The sequence below is a fragment of the Leptosomus discolor genome, unplaced genomic scaffold (assembly GCF_034619465.1).
Source record: "Leptosomus discolor isolate bLepDis1 unplaced genomic scaffold, bLepDis1.hap2 HAP2_SCAFFOLD_29, whole genome shotgun sequence".
In the NCBI taxonomy this organism is placed as follows: domain Eukaryota; kingdom Metazoa; phylum Chordata; class Aves; order Leptosomiformes; family Leptosomidae; genus Leptosomus; species Leptosomus discolor.
Window position 1 is genome coordinate 2,352,155 of NW_028237772.1, and position 19,240 is coordinate 2,371,394.

Consider the following 19,240-nt stretch of genomic DNA (forward strand, 5'->3'; position numbering starts at 1 on the left):
ATATCTATATGGTTGGATTTAACTGTAGATGTCAGGCCTTAACACTTGATTTTGGTATTCACCTCTAGATGTTAGGCTTTACCTCTAGATTCTGGGCTTTCCCTCTAGATGTTGTTCTTTACCTCTAGATTTTGGGCTTTACTCTAAATGATGCGCTTTAACTCTAGATATTCGCCTTTACATCTAGAAGTTGGGCTTTACATTCAGATTTTGGGCTTTACGTCTAGATATTGGGCTTTACCTCTAGATTTTGGGTTTTAAATCTATATATTTGGCTTTTCCTCTAGATGTTGGGCTTTAACCCTAGATATCTGGCTTTACCTCTAGATGTTGGGCTTTACCTCTAGAAGTTGGGCTTTAACTCTAGACTTTGGGCTTTACCTCAAGACGTTCGCCTTTAACTCTAGATGTTGGGCTTTACCTCTAGATTTTGGGCCTTACCTCTAGAAGTTGGGGGTTACATCTATATGGTTGGCTTTAACTGTAGATGTCGGGCCTTAAGACTAGATTTTGGAATTCACCTCTAGATGTTGGGCTTTACCTCTAGTTTTTGGATTTTCCATCTGGATTTTTGGCTTCTCTCTAGAATCTGGGCTTTACCTCCAGACGTTGGGCTTTACCACTAGATGTTGGGTTTTACCTCTAGATGTTGGTCTTTAGGTCTAGCTATTGGACTTTACCTCTAGATGTAGGGTTTTACATCTAGATGTTTTGCTTTACATTTAGATGTTGGTCTTTATCTCTTGATGTTGGGTTATACCTCTATATGTTGTGCTTCACCTCTAGATGTTAGGCTTTACCTCTAGATGTTTGGATTACATCTAGATGTTTTGCTTTACATTTAGATGTTCGGCTTTATCTCTAGATTTTGGGTTTTAAATCTATATATTTGGCTTTTCCTCTAGATGTTGGGCTTTACCGTCAGATATCTGGCTTTACGTCTAGATGTTGGGCTTTACCTCTAGAAGTTGGGCTTTAACTCTAGACTTTGGGCTTTACTTCAAGACGTTCGGCTTTAACTCTAGCTGTTGTGCTTTACCTCTAGATTTTGGGTTTTCCATCTGGATTTTTGGCTTCTCTCTAGAATCTGGGCTTTACCTCCAGACGTTGGGCTTTACCACTAGATGTTGGGTTTTACCTCTAGATGTTGGTCTTTAGGTCTAGATATTGGACTTTACCTCTAGATGTAGGGTTTTACATCTAGATGTTTTGCTTTACATTTAGATGTTGGTCTTTATCTCTAGATGTTGGGTTATACCTCTATAAGTTGTGCTTCACCTCTAGATGTTAGGCTTTCCCTCTAGATGTTTGGATTACATCTAGATGTTTTGCTTTACATTTAGATGTTCGGCTTTATCTCTAGATTTTGGGTTTTAAATCTATATATTTGGCATATCTCTAGATTTTGGGCTCTAACTCTAGGTATTGGTATTTACCTCTAGATTTTGGACTTTAACTCTGGAAGTTGGGGTTTACCCGTAGATGTTGGGATTTAACTCTAGATTTTGGGTTTTAAATCTATATATTTGCCTTTTCCTCTAGATGTTGGGCTTTACCTCAAGATGTTGGGTTTTACCTCTAGATGTTGGTCTTTAAGTCTAGATATTGGACTTTACCTCTAGATGTAGGGTTTTACATCTAGATAATTTGCTTTACATTTAGATGTTGGGCTTTATCTCTAGATTTTGGGCTCTACCACTAGGTCTTGGGCTTTACCTCTAGATTTTGGACTTCACCTCCAGAAGTTGGGCTTTACCTCTAGATTTTGGGCCTTACTTCTAGAAGTTGGGGGTTACATCTATATGTTTGGCTTTAACTGTAGATGTCGGGCCTTAACTCTTGATTTTGGAATTCACCTCTAGATGTTAGGCTTTACCTCTAGGTTCTGGGCTTTACCTCTAGATGTTGGGCTTTAACACTAGATTTTGGGTTTTCCATCTGGATTTTTGGCTTCTCTCTAGAATCTGGGCTGTACCTCCATACGTTGGGCTTTACCTCAAGATGTTGGGTTTTACCTCTAGATGTTGGTCTTTAAGTCTAGATATTGGACTTTACCTCTAGATGTAGGGTTTTACATCTAGATATTTTGCTTTACATTTAGATGTTGGGCTTTATCTCTAGATTTTGGGCTCTACCACTAGGTCTTGGGCTTTACCTCTAGATTTTGGACTTCACCTCCAGAAGTTGGGCTTTACTTCTAGATTTTGTGCCTTACTTCTAGAAGTTGGGGGTTACATCTATATGTTTGGCTTTAACTGTAGATGTCGGGCCTTAACACTTGATTTTGGAATTCACCTCTAGATGTTAGGCTTTACCTCTAGGTTCTGGGCTTTACCTCTAGATGTTGGGCTTTAACACTAGATTTTGGGTTTTCCATCTGGATTTTTGGCTTCTCTCTAGAATCTGGGCTGTACCTCCATACGTTGGGCTTTACCTCAAGATGTTGGGTTTTACCTCTAGATGTTGGTCTTTAAGTCTAGATATTGGACTTTACCTCTAGATGTAGGGTTTTACATCTAGATATTTTGCTTTACATTTAGATGTTGGGCTTTATCTCTAGATTTTGGGCTCTACCACTAGGTCTTGGGCTTTACCTCTAGATTTTGGACTTCACCTCCAGAAGTTGGGCTTTACCTCTAGATTTTGGGCCTTACTTCTAGAAGTTGGGGGTTACATCTATATGTTTGGCTTTAACTGTAGATGTCGGGCCTTAACACTTGATTTTGGAATTCACCTCTAGATGTTAGGCTTTACATCTAGATTGTGGGCTTTCCCTCTAGATGTGGGGCTTCAACTCTAGATTTTGGGCTTTACTCTAAATGATGCGCTTTAACTCTAGATATTCGCCTTTACCTCTAGAAGTTGGGCTTTACATCTAGATTTTGGGCTTTACCTCTAGATTTTGGGTTTTAAATCTATATATTTGGCTTTTCCTCTAGATGTTGGGCTTTACCTCTAGATATCTGGCTTTACCTCTAGAATTTGGGCTTTACCTCTAGACTTTGGGCTTTACCTCAGGACGTTGGGCTTTAACTCTAGATGTTGGGCTTTACCTCTAGATTTTGGACTTTACCTCTAGAAGTTGGGGTTTACATCTATATGTTTGCCTTTAACTGTAGATGTCGGGCCTTAACACTAGATTTTGGAATTCACCACTAGATGTTAGGCTTTACCTCTAGATGTTGGGCTTTACCTCTAGATGTTTGGATTAGATTTAGAAGTTGGGCTTTATCTCTAGATGTTGGGGTTTAAATCTAGATTTGGGGTTTTAGCTCTAGAAGTTGGTCATTACCTCTAGACATTGGGCTTTACCTCAAGATGTTGGTCTTTAAGTCTAGATTTTGGGCTCTACCTCTAGGTGTTGGGCTTTGCCTCCAGAATTTGGACTTTTCCTCTAGAAGTTGGGCTTTACGTCTAGATATTGGGCTTTACCTCTAGATGTAGGGTTTTACATCTAGATATTTGTCTTTACCTCAAGACGTTCGGCTTTACCTCTAGATGTTGGGCTTTACCATCAGATATCTGGCTTTACGTCTAGATGTTGGGCTTTACCTCTAGATTTTGGGCCTTACCTCTAGAAGTTGGGGGTTACATCTATATGTTTGGCTTTAACTGTAGATGTCGGGCCTTAACACTTGATTTTGGAATTCACCTCTAGATGTTAGGCTTTACATCTAGATTCTGGGCTTTCCCTCTAGATGTGGGGCTTCAGCTCTAGATTTTGGGCTTTACTCTAAATGATGCGCTTTATATATTCGGCTTTACCTCTAGAAGTTGGGCTTTACATCTAGATTTTGGTCTTTACGTCTAGATATCGGGCTTTACCTCTATATTTTGGGTTTTAAATCTATATATTTGGCTTTTCCTCTAGATGTTGGGCTTTACCTCTAGATATCTGGCTTTAACTCTAGATTTTGGGCTCTACCACTAGGTCTTGGACTTTACCTCTAGATTTTGGACTTTACCTCTAGAAGTTAGGCTTTAGATCTAGAAGTTGGGCTTTACATCTAGATTTTGGGCTTTAAATCAATACATTTGGTTTTTCCTCTAGATGTTGGGCTTTACCTCTAGATATCTGGCTTTACGTCTAGATGTTGGGCTTTAGTTCTAGATTTTGGGCTCTACCACTAGGTCTTGGGCTTTACCTCTAGATTTTGGGTTTTCCATCTGGATTTTTGGCTTCTCTCTAGAATCTGGGCTTTACCTCCAGATGTTGGGCTTTACCCCTAGATGTCGGGTTTTACCTATAGATGTTGGTCTTTAAGTCTAGATATAGGACTTTACCTCTAGATGTCGGGTTATACATCTAGATGTTTTGCTTTACATTTAGATGTTGGGCTTTATCTCTAGATGTTGGGTTTTAAATCTATATATTTGGCTTTTCCTCTAGATGTTGGGCTTTACCTCTAGATATCTTGATTTACTTCTAGATGTTGGGCTTTACCTCTAGATTTTGGACTTTACCTCTAGAAGTTGGGCTTTACCTCTAGAATTTGGCTTTACCTCAAGACGTTCAACTTTAACTCTGGATGTTGGGCTTTTCCTCTAGATGTTGGGCTTTACCTCTAGAAATCTGGCTTTACCTCTAGATTTTGGACTTTACCTCTAGAAGTTAGGCTTTACATCTAGAAGTTGGGCTTTACATCCAGATTTTGGGCTTTACGTCTAGATATTGGGCTTTACCTCTAGATTTTGGGTTTTAAATCTATATATTTGGCTTTTCCTCTAGATGTTGGGCTTTAACCCTAGATATCTGGCTTTACCTCTAGATTTTGGGCTTTACCTCTAGATTTTGGGTTTTCCATCTGGATTTTTGGCTTCTCTCTAGAATCTGGGCTTTACCTCCAGATGTTGGGCTTTACCTCTAGATGTTGGGTTTTACCTCTAGATGTTGGTCTTTAAGTCTAGATATTGGACTTTACCTCTAGATGTCGGGGTTTACATCTAGATGTTTTGCTTTACATTTAGATGTTGGGCTTTATCTCTAGATTTTGGGTTTTAAATCTATATATTTGGCTTTTCCTATAGATGTTGGTTTTTACCGCTACATTTTGGGCTCTACCACTAGGTCTTGATCTTTACCTCTAGATTTTGGACTTTACCTCTAGAAGTTGGGCTTTACATCTAGACTTTGGGCTTTACCTCAAGACGTTCGGCTTTACCTCTAGATGTTGGGCTTTACCTCTATTTTTTGGGCCTTACGTCTAGAAGTTGGGGGTTACATCTATATGTTTGGATTTAACTGTAGATGTCGGGCCTTAACACTTGATTTTGGAATTCACCTCTAGATGTTAGGCTTTACCTCTAGATACTGGGCTTTCCCTCTAGATGTTGTTCTTTAACTCTAGATTTTGGGCTTTACTCTAAATGATGCGCTTTAACTCTAGATAATCGCCATTACCTCTAGAAGTTGGGCTTTACATCTAGATTTTGGGCTTTAGATCTAGAAGTTGGGCTTTATATCTAGATATTGGTCTTTACATCTCGATATTGGGCTTTACCTCTAGATTTTGAGTTTTAAATCTATATATTTGGCTTTTCCTCTAGATGTTGGGCTTTACCCCTAGATATCTGGCTTTACGTCTAGATGTTGGGCTTTACCTCTAGATTTTGGGCTCTACCACTAGGTCTTGGGCTTTACCTCTAGATTTTGGGCCTTACTCTAGAAGTTGGGGGTTACATCTATATGTTTGGCTTTAACTGTAGATGTTGGTCCTTAACTCTTGATTTTGGAATTCACCTCTAGATGTTAGGCTTTACATCTAGATTCTGGGCTTTCCCTCTAGATGTGGGGCTTCAACTCTAGATTTTGGGCTTTACTCTAAATGATGCGCTTTATATATTCGGCTTTACCTCTAGAAGTTGGGCTTTACATCTAGATTTTAGGCTTTAGATCTAGAAGTTGGGCTTTACATCTAGATTTTGGTCTTTACGTCTAGATATCGCGCTTTACCTCTATATTTTGGGTTTTAAATCTATATATTTGACTTTTCCTCTAGATGTTGGGCTTTACCCCTAGATATCTGGCTTTACCTCTAGACTTTGGCCTTTACCTCTAGATTTTGGATTTTACCTCTAGAAGTTGGGCTTTACCTCTAGATTTTGGGCCTTATCTCTAGAAGTTGGGGGTTACATCTATATGTTTGGCTTTAACTGTAGATGTTGGTCCTTAACTCTTGATTTTGGAATTCACCTCTAGATGTTAGGCTTTACATCTAGATTCTGGGCTTTCCCTCTAGATGTGGGGCTTCAACTCTAGATTTTGGGCTTTACTCTAAATGATGTGCTTTATATATTCGGCTTTACCTCTAGAAGTTGGGCTTTACATCTAGATTTTAGGCTTTAGATCTAGAAGTTGGGCTTTACATCTAGATTTTGGTCTTTACGTCTAGATATCGCGCTTTACCTCTATATTTTGGGTTTTAAATCTATATATTTGGCTTTTCCTCTAGATGTTTTGCTTTACATCTAGATATCTGTCTTCAACTCTAGATGTTGCTTTACCTCTAGATTTTGCGCTCTACCTCTAGGTGTTGGGCTTTGCCTCCAGAATTTGGACTTTTCCTCTATAAGTTGGGCTTTACGTCTAGATATTGGGCTTTACCTCTAGATGTTGGGTTTTAAATCTATATATTTGTCTTTACCTCAAGACGTTGGGCTTTAACTCTAGATGTTGGGCTTTACCTCTAGATTTTGGGCCTTACCTCTAGAAGTTGGGGTTTACATCTCTATGTTTGCCTTTAACTGTAGATGTCGGGCCTTAACACTAGATTTTGGAATTCACCACTAGATGTTAGGCTTTACCTCTAGATGTTGGGATTTACCTCTAGATGTTTGGCTTAGATCTAGAAGTTGGGCTTTATCTTTAGATGTTGGGGTTTAAATCTAGATTTGGGTTTTTAGCTCTAGAAGTTGGTCATTACCTCTAGACATTGGGCTTTACCTCCAGATGTTGGTCTTTAAGTCTAGATTTTGGGCTCTACCTCTAGAAGTTGGGGGTTACATCTATATGTTTGGCTTTAACTGTAGATGTCGGGCCTTAACACTTGATTTTGTAATACACCTCTAGATGTTAGGCTTTACATCTAGATTCTGGGCTTTACCTCTAGATGTTAGGCTTTACCTCTAGATGTTGGGATTACATCTAGACGTTGGACTTTATCTCTAGAATTTGGGCTATACCTCTATATGTTGGGCTTTACCTCTAGAGTTTGGGTTTTACATCTAGATGTTTGCCTTTACCTCTGTAAGTTGGGCTTTACCTGCAGACTTTGGGCTGTAGGACTAGATGGTGTTCTTTACCTCTAGAAGTTGGGCTTTACATCTAGATTTTGGGCTTTACCTCTAAATGATGGGCTTAAACTCAAAATATTGGGCTTTACCACTAGTTGTTGGGTTTAGAATAAGAAATTGTGCTCTACATCTATATATTTGGGCTTTAGATCTAGAAGTTGGGCTTTACATCTAGATATTGGTCTTTACGTCTAGATATTGGGCTTTACCTCTAGATTTTGGGTTTTAAATCTATATATTTGGCTTTTCCTCTAGATGTTGGTCTTTACCTCTAGATGTCGGGTTTTACATCTAGATGTTTTGCTTTACATTTAGATGTTGGGCTTTATCGCTAGATTTTGGGTTTTAAATCTATATATTTGGCTTTTCCTCTAGATGTTGGGCTTTACCCCTAGATATCTGGCTTTACGTCTAGATGTTGGGCTTTACCTCTAGATTTTGGGCTCTACCACTAGGTCTTGGGCTTTACCTCTAGATTTTGGACTTCACCTCTAGAAGTTGGGCTTTACCTCTAGATTTTGGGCCTTACCTGTAGAAGTTGGGGGTTAAATCTATATGTTTGGCTTTAACTATAGATGTCGGGCCTTAACACTTGATTTTGGAATTCACCTCTAGATGTTAGGCTTTACATCTAGGTTCTGGGCTTTCCCTCTAGATGTGGGGCTTCAACTCTAGATTTTGGGCTTTACTCTAAATGATGCGCTTTATATATTCGGCTTTACCTCTAGAAGTTGGGCTTTACATCTAGATTTTAGGCTTTAGATCTAGAAGTTGGGCTTTACATCTAGATTTTGGTCTTTCCGTCTAGATATCGGGCTTTACCTCTATATTTTGGGTTATAAATCTATATATTTGGCTTTTCCTCTAGATGTTGGGCTTTACCTCTAGATATCTGGCTTTAACTCTAGATGTTGCTTTACCTCTAGATTTTGGGCTCAACCTCTAGGTGTTGGGCTTTGCCTCCAGAATTTGGACTTTTCCTCTAGATGTTGGACTTTACGTCTAGATATTGGGCTTTACCTCTAGACGTTGGGTTTTAAATATATATATTTGTCTTTACCTCAAGACGTTGGGCTTTAACTCTAGATGTTGGGCTTTACCTCTAGATTTTGGGCCTTACCTCTAGAAGTTGGGGTTTACATCTATATGTTTGCCTTTAACTGTAGATGTCGGGCCTTAACACTAGATTTTGGAATTCACCACTAGATGTTAGGCTTTACCTCTATATGTTGGGCTTTACCTCTAGAGTTTGGGTTTTACATCTAGATGTTTGCCTTTACCTCTGTAAGTTATGCTTTACCTGCAGACTTTGGGCTGTAGGACTAGATGGTGTTCTTTACCTCTAGAAGTTGGGCTTTACATCTAGATTTTGGGCTTTACCTCTAAATGATGGGCTTAAACTCAAAATATTGGGCTTTACCACTAGTTGTTGGGTTTAGAATAAGAAATTGTGCTCTACATCTATATATTTGGGCTTTAGATCTAGAAGTTGGGCTTTACATCTAGATATTGGTCTTTACGTCTAGATATTGGGCTTTACCTCTAGATTTTGGGTTTTAAATCTATATATTTGGCTTTTCCTCTAGATGTTGGTCTTTACCTCTAGATGTCGGGTTTTACATCTAGATGTTTTGCTTTACATTTAGATGTTGGGCTTTATCGCTAGATTTTGGGTTTTAAATCTATATATTTGGCTTTTCCTATAGATGTTGGGCTTTACCTCTACATATATGGCTTTACTTCTAGATGTGTGGCTTTACCTCTAGATTTTGGAATTTACCTCTAGAAGTTGGGCTTTACCTCTAGACTTTGGCTTTACCTCAAGACGTTCAACTTTACCTCTAGATGTTGGGCTTTACCTCTATATTTGGGGCTTTACATCTAGATATTGGGCTTACCTCTAGATGTTGGGTTTTAAATCTATATATTTGTCTTTACCTCAAGACGTTGGGCTTTAACTCTAGATGTTGGGCTTTACCTCTATTTTTTGGGCCTTACGTCTAGAAGTTGGGGATTACATCTATATGTTTGGCTTTAACTGTAGATGTCGGGCCTTAACACTTGATTTTGGAATTCACCTCTAGATGTTAGGCTTTACCTCTAGATTCTGGGCTTTCCCTCTAGATGTTGTTCTTTAAGTCTAGATTTTGGGCTTTACTCTAAATGATGCGCTTAAACTCTAGATATTCGCCTTTACCTCTAGAAGTTGGGCTTTACATATAGATTTTGGGCTTTAGATCTAGAAGTTGGGCTTTACATCTAGATATTGGTCTTTACGTCTAGATATTGGGCTTTACCTCTAGTTTTTGGGTTTTAAATCTATATATTTGGCTTTTCCTCTAGATGTTGGGCTTTACCTCTAGATATCTGGTTTTACGTCTAGATATTGGGCTTTACCTCTAGATTTTGGGCTCTACCACTAGGTCTTGGGCTTTACCTCTAGATTTTGGACTTTACCTCTAGAAGTTAGGCTTTAGATCTAGAAGATGGGCTTTACATCTAGATTTTGGGCTTTAAGTCTAGATATTGGTCTTTACCTCTAGATTTTGGGTTTTAAATCTATATATTTGGCTTTTCCTCTAGATGTTGGGCTTTACCACTAGATATCTGGCTTAACGTCTAGATGTTGGGCTTTACCTCTAGATTTTGGACTTTACCTCTAGAAGTTAGGCTTTAGATCTAGAAGTTGGGCTTTACATCTAGATTTTGGGCTTTAAGTCTAGATATTGGTCTTTACCTCTAGATTTTGGGTTTTAAATCTATATATTTGGCTTTTCCTCTAGATGTTGGGCTTTACCACTAGATATCTGGCTTAACGTCTAGATGTTGGGCTTTACCTCTAGATTTTGGGCTCTACCACTAGGTCTAGGGCTTTACCTCTAGGTATTGGACTTTACCTCTAGAAGTTGGGCTCTACCTCTAGATTTTGGGTCTTACCTCTAGAAGTGTGGGGTTGCATCTATATGGTTGGCTTTAACTGTAGATGTCGGGCCTTAACACTTGATTTTGGAATTCACCTCTTGATGTTAGGCTTTACATCTAGATTCTGGGCTTTCCCTCTAGATGTGGGGCTTCAACTCTAGATTTTGGGTTTTACTCTAAATGATGCGATATATATATTCAGCTTTACCTCTAGAAGTTGGGCTTTACATCTAGATTTTAGGCTTTAGATCTAGAAGTTGGGCTTTACATCTAGATTTTGGTCTTTATGTCTAAATATCGGGCTTTACCTCTATATTTTGCGTTATAAATCTATATATTTGGCTTTTCCTCTAGATGTTGGGCTTTACCTCTAGATATCTGGCTTTAACTCTAGATGTTGCTTTACCTCTAGATTTTGGGCTCTACCTCTAGGTGTTGGGCTTTGCCTCCAGAATTTGGACTTTTCCTCTAGATGTTGGGCTTTACGTCTAGATATTGGGCTTTACCACTAGATGTTGGGTTTTAAATCTATATATTTGTCTTTACCTCAAGACGTTCGGCTTTACCTCTAGATGTTAGGCTTTACATCTAGATTCTGGGCTTTACCTCTAGATGTTGGGCTTTAACTCTAGATTTTGGGCTTTACTCTAAATGATGCGCTTTATATATTCGACTTTACATCTAGAAGTTGGGCTTTACATATAGATTTTGAGCCTTACCTCTAGAAGTTGGGGGTTACATCTATATGTTTGGCTTTAACTGTAGATGTCGGGTCTTAAGACTTGATTTAAGAATTCACCTCTAGATATTAGGCTTTACCTTTAGATGCTGGGCCTTACCTCTAGATGTTGGGCTTTAACACTAGATTTTGGGTTTTCCATCTGGATTTTTGGCTTCTCTCTAGAATCTGGGCTGTACCTCCAGACGTTGGGCTTTACCTCAAGATGTTGGGTTTTACCTCTAGATGTTGGTCTTTAAGTCTAGATATTGGACTTTACCTCTAGATGTAGGGTTTTACATCTAGATGTTTTGCTTTACATTTAGATGTTGGGCTTTCTCTCTAGATTTTGGGTTTTAAATCTATATATTTGGCTTTTCCTCTAGATGTTGGACTTTACCTCTAGATATCTGGCTTTACGTCTAGATGTTGGGCTTTATTTCTAGATTTTGGGCTCTACCACTAGGTCTTGGGCTTTACCTCTAGATTTTGGACTTTACCTCTAGAAGTTAGGCTTTAGATCTAGAAGTTGGGCTTTACATCTAGATTTTGGGCTTTACCTCTAGATATTGGTCTTTACCTCTAGATTTTGGGTTTTAAATCTATATATTTGGCTTTTCCTCTAGATGTTGGGCTTTACCCCTAGATATCTGGCTTTACCTCTAGATGATGGGCTTTACCTCTAGATTTTGGTTTTCCATCTGGATTTTTGGCTTCTCTCTAGAATCTGGGCTTTACCTCCAGACGTTGGGCTTTACCTCTAGATGATGAGTTTTACCTCTGGATGTTGGTCTTTAAGTCTAGATATAGGACTTTACCTCTAGATGTCGGGTTTTACATCTAGAAGTTTTGCTTTACATTTAGATGTTGGACTTTATCTCTAGATGTTGGGTTTTAAACCTATATATTTGGCTTTTCCTCTAGATGTTGGGCTTTACCTCTAGATTTTGGACTTTACCTCTAGAAGTTGGGCTTTACCTCTAGACTTTGGCTTTACCTCAAGACGTTCAACTTTAACTCTAGATGTTGGGCTTTACCTCTAGACTTTGGGTTTTCCATCTGGATTTTTGGCTTCTCTCTAGAATCTGGGCTGTACCTCTAGACGTTGGGCTTTACCTCTAGATGTTGGGTTTTACCTCTAGATGTTGGTCTTTAAGTCTAGATATTGGACTTTACATCTAGATGTAGGGTTTTACATCTTATGTTTTGCTTTACATTTAGATGTTGGGCTTTATCTCTAGATTTTGGGTTTTAAATCTATATATTTGGCTTTTCCTCTAGATGTTGGGCTTTACCCCTAGATATCTGGCTTTACGTCTAGATGTTGGGCTTTACCTCTAGATTTTGGGCTCTACCACTAGGTCTTGGGCTTTACCTCTAGATTTTGGACTTCACCTCTAGAAGTTGGGCTTTACCTCTAGATTTTGGGCCTTACCTGTAGAAGTTGGGGGTTAAATCTATATGTTTGGCTTTAACTATAGATGTCGGGCCTTAACACTTGATTTTGGAATTCACCTCTAGATGTTAGGCTTTACATCTAGGTTCTGGGCTTTCCCTCTAGATGTGGGGCTTCAACTCTAGATTTTGGGCTTTACTCTAAATGATGCGCTTTATATATTCGGCTTTACCTCTAGAAGTTGGGCTTTACATCTAGATTTTAGGCTTTAGATCTAGAAGTTGGGCTTTACATCTAGATTTTGGTCTTTCCGTCTAGATATCGGGCTTTACCTCTATATTTTGGGTTATAAATCTATATATTTGGCTTTTCCTCTAGATGTTGGGCTTTACCTCTAGATATCTGGCTTTAACTCTAGATGTTGCTTTACCTCTAGATTTTGGGCTCAACCTCTAGGTGTTGGGCTTTGCCTCCAGAATTTGGACTTTTCCTCTAGATGTTGGACTTTACGTCTAGATATTGGGCTTTACCTCTAGACGTTGGGTTTTAAATATATATATTTGTCTTTACCTCAAGACGTTGGGCTTTAACTCTAGATGTTGGGCTTTACCTCTAGATTTTGGGCCTTACCTCTAGAAGTTGGGGTTTACATCTATATGTTTGCCTTTAACTGTAGATGTCGGGCCTTAACACTAGATTTTGGAATTCACCACTAGATGTTAGGCTTTACCTCTATATGTTGGGCTTTACCTCTAGAGTTTGGGTTTTACATCTAGATGTTTGCCTTTACCTCTGTAAGTTATGCTTTACCTGCAGACTTTGGGCTGTAGGACTAGATGGTGTTCTTTACCTCTAGAAGTTGGGCTTTACATCTAGATTTTGGGCTTTACCTCTAAATGATGGGCTTAAACTCAAAATATTGGGCTTTACCACTAGTTGTTGGGTTTAGAATAAGAAATTGTGCTCTACATCTATATATTTGGGCTTTAGATCTAGAAGTTGGGCTTTACATCTAGATATTGGTCTTTACGTCTAGATATTGGGCTTTACCTCTAGATTTTGGGTTTTAAATCTATATATTTGGCTTTTCCTCTAGATGTTGGTCTTTACCTCTAGATGTCGGGTTTTACATCTAGATGTTTTGCTTTACATTTAGATGTTGGGCTTTATCGCTAGATTTTGGGTTTTAAATCTATATATTTGGCTTTTCCTATAGATGTTGGGCTTTACCTCTACATATATGGCTTTACTTCTAGATGTGTGGCTTTACCTCTAGATTTTGGAATTTACCTCTAGAAGTTGGGCTTTACCTCTAGACTTTGGCTTTACCTCAAGACGTTCAACTTTACCTCTAGATGTTGGGCTTTACCTCTATATTTGGGGCTTTACATCTAGATATTGGGCTTACCTCTAGATGTTGGGTTTTAAATCTATATATTTGTCTTTACCTCAAGACGTTGGGCTTTAACTCTAGATGTTGGGCTTTACCTCTATTTTTTGGGCCTTACGTCTAGAAGTTGGGGATTACATCTATATGTTTGGCTTTAACTGTAGATGTCGGGCCTTAACACTTGATTTTGGAATTCACCTCTAGATGTTAGGCTTTACCTCTAGATTCTGGGCTTTCCCTCTAGATGTTGTTCTTTAAGTCTAGATTTTGGGCTTTACTCTAAATGATGCGCTTAAACTCTAGATATTCGCCTTTACCTCTAGAAGTTGGGCTTTACATATAGATTTTGGGCTTTAGATCTAGAAGTTGGGCTTTACATCTAGATATTGGTCTTTACGTCTAGATATTGGGCTTTACCTCTAGTTTTTGGGTTTTAAATCTATATATTTGGCTTTTCCTCTAGATGTTGGGCTTTACCTCTAGATATCTGGTTTTACGTCTAGATATTGGGCTTTACCTCTAGATTTTGGGCTCTACCACTAGGTCTTGGGCTTTACCTCTAGATTTTGGACTTTACCTCTAGAAGTTAGGCTTTAGATCTAGAAGATGGGCTTTACATCTAGATTTTGGGCTTTAAGTCTAGATATTGGTCTTTACCTCTAGATTTTGGGTTTTAAATCTATATATTTGGCTTTTCCTCTAGATGTTGGGCTTTACCACTAGATATCTGGCTTAACGTCTAGATGTTGGGCTTTACCTCTAGATTTTGGACTTTACCTCTAGAAGTTAGGCTTTAGATCTAGAAGTTGGGCTTTACATCTAGATTTTGGGCTTTAAGTCTAGATATTGGTCTTTACCTCTAGATTTTGGGTTTTAAATCTATATATTTGGCTTTTCCTCTAGATGTTGGGCTTTACCACTAGATATCTGGCTTAACGTCTAGATGTTGGGCTTTACCTCTAGATTTTGGGCTCTACCACTAGGTCTAGGGCTTTACCTCTAGGTATTGGACTTTACCTCTAGAAGTTGGGCTCTACCTCTAGATTTTGGGTCTTACCTCTAGAAGTGTGGGGTTGCATCTATATGGTTGGCTTTAACTGTAGATGTCGGGCCTTAACACTTGATTTTGGAATTCACCTCTTGATGTTAGGCTTTACATCTAGATTCTGGGCTTTCCCTCTAGATGTGGGGCTTCAACTCTAGATTTTGGGTTTTACTCTAAATGATGCGATATATATATTCAGCTTTACCTCTAGAAGTTGGGCTTTACATCTAGATTTTGGTCTTTATGTCTAAATATCGGGCTTTACCTCTATATTTTGCGTTATAAATCTATATATTTGGCTTTTCCTCTAGATGTTGGGCTTTACCTCTAGATATCTGGCTTTAACTCTAGATGTTGCTTTACCTCTAGATTTTGGGCTCTACCTCTAGGTGTTGGGCTTTGCCTCCAGAATTTGGACTTTTCCTCTAGATGTTGGGCTTTACGTCTAGATATTGGGCTTTACCACTAGATGTTGGGTTTTAAATCTATATATTTGTCTTTACCTCAAGACGTTCGGCTTTACCTCTAGATGTTAGGCTTTACATCTAGATTCTGGGCTTTACCTCTAGATGTTGGGCTTTAACTCTAGATTTTGGGCTTTACTCTAAATGATGCGCTTTATATATTCGACTTTACATCTAGAAGTTGGGCTTTACATATAGATTTTGAGCCTTACCTCTAGAAGTTGGGGGTTACATCTATATGTTTGGCTTTAACTGTAGATGTCGGGTCTTAAGACTTGATTTAAGAATTCACCTCTAGATATTAGGCTTTACCTTTAGATGCTGGGCCTTACCTCTAGATGTTGGGCTTTAACACTAGATTTTGGGTTTTCCATCTGGATTTTTGGCTTCTCTCTAGAATCTGGGCTGTACCTCCAGACGTTGGGCTTTACCTCAAGATGTTGGGTTTTACCTCTAGATGTTGGTCTTTAAGTCTAGATATTGGACTTTACCTCTAGATGTAGGGTTTTACATCTAGATGTTTTGCTTTACATTTAGATGTTGGGCTTTCTCTCTAGATTTTGGGTTTTAAATCTATATATTTGGCTTTTCCTCTAGATGTTGGACTTTACCTCTAGATATCTGGCTTTACGTCTAGATGTTGGGCTTTATTTCTAGATTTTGGGCTCTACCACTAGGTCTTGGGCTTTACCTCTAGATTTTGGACTTTACCTCTAGAAGTTAGGCTTTAGATCTAGAAGTTGGGCTTTACATCTAGATTTTGGGCTTTACCTCTAGATATTGGTCTTTACCTCTAGATTTTGGGTTTTAAATCTATATATTTGGCTTTTCCTCTAGATGTTGGGCTTTACCCCTAGATATCTGGCTTTACCTCTAGATGATGGGCTTTACCTCTAGATTTTGGTTTTCCATCTGGATTTTTGGCTTCTCTCTAGAATCTGGGCTTTACCTCCAGACGTTGGGCTTTACCTCTAGATGATGAGTTTTACCTCTGGATGTTGGTCTTTAAGTCTAGATATAGGACTTTACCTCTAGATGTCGGGTTTTACATCTAGAAGTTTTGCTTTACATTTAGATGTTGGACTTTATCTCTAGATGTTGGGTTTTAAACCTATATATTTGGCTTTTCCTCTAGATGTTGGGCTTTACCTCTAGATTTTGGACTTTACCTCTAGAAGTTGGGCTTTACCTCTAGACTTTGGCTTTACCTCAAGACGTTCAACTTTAACTCTAGATGTTGGGCTTTACCTCTAGACTTTGGGTTTTCCATCTGGATTTTTGGCTTCTCTCTAGAATCTGGGCTGTACCTCTAGACGTTGGGCTTTACCTCTAGATGTTGGGTTTTACCTCTAGATGTTGGTCTTTAAGTCTAGATATTGGACTTTACATCTAGATGTAGGGTTTTACATCTTATGTTTTGCTTTACATTTAGATGTTGGGCTTTATCTCTAGATTTTGGGTTTTAAATCTATATATTTGGCTTTTCCTCTAGATGTTGGGCTTTACCCCTAGATATCTGGCTTTACGTCTAGATGTTGGGCTTTACCTCTAGATTTTGGGCTCTACCACTAGGTCTTGGGCTTTACCTCTAGATTTTGGACTTCACCTCTAGAAGTTGGGCTTTACCTCTAGATTTTGGGCCTTACCTGTAGAAGTTGGGGGTTAAATCTATATGTTTGGCTTTAACTATAGATGTCGGGCCTTAACACTTGATTTTGGAATTCACCTCTAGATGTTAGGCTTTACATCTAGGTTCTGGGCTTTCCCTCTAGATGTGGGGCTTCAACTCTAGATTTTGGGCTTTACTCTAAATGATGCGCTTTATATATTCGGCTTTACCTCTAGAAGTTGGGCTTTACATCTAGATTTTAGGCTTTAGATCTAGAAGTTGGGCTTTACATCTAGATTTTGGTCTTTCCGTCTAGATATCGGGCTTTACCTCTATATTTTGGGTTATAAATCTATATATTTGGCTTTTCCTCTAGATGTTGGGCTTTACCTCTAGATATCTGGCTTTAACTCTAGATGTTGCTTTACCTCTAGATTTTGGGCTCAACCTCTAGGTGTTGGGCTTTGCCTCCAGAATTTGGACTTTTCCTCTAGATGTTGGACTTTACGTCTAGATATTGGGCTTTACCTCTAGACGTTGGGTTTTAAATATATATATTTGTCTTTACCTCAAGACGTTGGGCTTTAACTCTAGATGTTGGGCTTTACCTCTAGATTTTGGGCCTTACCTCTAGAAGTTGGGGTTTACATCTATATGTTTGCCTTTAACTGTAGATGTCGGGCCTTAACACTAGATTTTGGAATTCACCACTAGATGTTAGGCTTTACCTCTAGATGTTGGGCTTTACCTCTAGATGTTTGGCTTAGATCTAGAAGTTGGGCTTTATCTCTACATGTTGGGGTTTAAATCTAGATTTGGGGTTTTAGCTCTAGAAGTTGGTCATTACCGCTAGACATTGGGCTTTACCTCCAGATGTTTGTCTTTAAGTCTAGATTTTGGGCTCTACCTCTAGGTGTTGGGCTTTGCCTCCAGAATTTGGACTTTTCCTCTAGAAGTTGGGCTTTACGTCTAGATATTGGGCTTTACCTCTAGATTTTGGGTTTTAAATCTATATATTTGTCTTTTCCTCTAGATGTTGGGCTTTACCTCTAGATGTTGGGCTTTACCTCTAGATGTTAGGCTTTACATCTAGATTCTGGGCTTTACCTCTAGATGTTGGGCTTTAACTCTAGATTTTGGGCTTTACTCTAAATGATGCGCTTTATATATTCGGCTTTACATCTAGAAGTTGGGCTTTACATCTAAATTTTGGGCCTTACCTCTAGAGGTTGGGGGTTACATCTATATCTTTGGCTTTAACTGTAGATGTCGGGCCGTAACACTTGATTTTGGAATTCACCTCTAGATGTTAGGCTTTACCTCTAGATTCTGGGCTTTACCTCTAGATGTTGGGCTTTAACACTAGATTTTGGGTTTTCCATCTGGATTTTTGGCTTCTCTCTAGAATCTGGGCTGTATCTCCAGACGTTGGGCTTTACCTCAAGATGTTGGGTTTTACCTCTAGATGTTGGTCTTTAAGTCTAGATATTGGACTTTACCTCTAGATGTAGGGTTTTACATCTAGATATTTTGCTTTACATTTAGATGTTGGGCTTTATCTCTAGATTTTGGGTTTTAAATCTATATATTTGGCTTATCCTCTAGATGTTGGGCTTCACCATCAGATATCTGGCTTTACGTCTAGATGTATGGCTTTACCTCTAGATTTTGGGCTCTACCACTAGGTCTTGGGCTTTACCTCTAGAAGTTGGGCTTTACATCTACATGTTGGGCTTTACGTCTCGATATTGGACTTTACCTCTATATTTTGGGATTTAAATCTATATATTTGACGTTTCCTCTAGATGTTGGGCTTTACCCCTAGATATCTGGCTTTACCTCTAGATGTTGGGCTTTACCTCTACAGATTTTGGGTTTTCCATCTGGATTTTTGGCTTCTCTCTAGAAACTGGGCTTTACCTCCAGATGTTGGGCTTTACCTCTAGATGTTGGGTTTTACCTCTAGATGTTGGTCTTTAAGTCTAGATATTGGACTTTACCTCTAGATGTCGGGTTTTACATCTAGATGTTTTGCTTTACATTTAGATGTTGGGCTTTATCTCTAAATTTTGGGTTTTAAATCCATATATTTGGCGTTTCCTATAGATGTTGGGCTTTACCTCTACATTTTGGGCTCTACCACTAGGTCTTGATTTTTACCTCTAGATTTTGGACTTTACCTCTAGAAGTTGGGCTTTACCTCTAGATTTTGGGCCTTACCTCTAGAAGTTGGGGGTTACATCTATATGTTTGGCTTTAACTGTAGATGTCGGGCCTTAAGACTAGATTTAAGAATTCACCTCTAGATATTAGGCTTTACCTCTAGATTCTGGGCTTTACCTCTAGATGTTGGGCTTTAACACTAGATTTTGGGTTTTCCATCTGGATTTTTGGCTTCTCTCT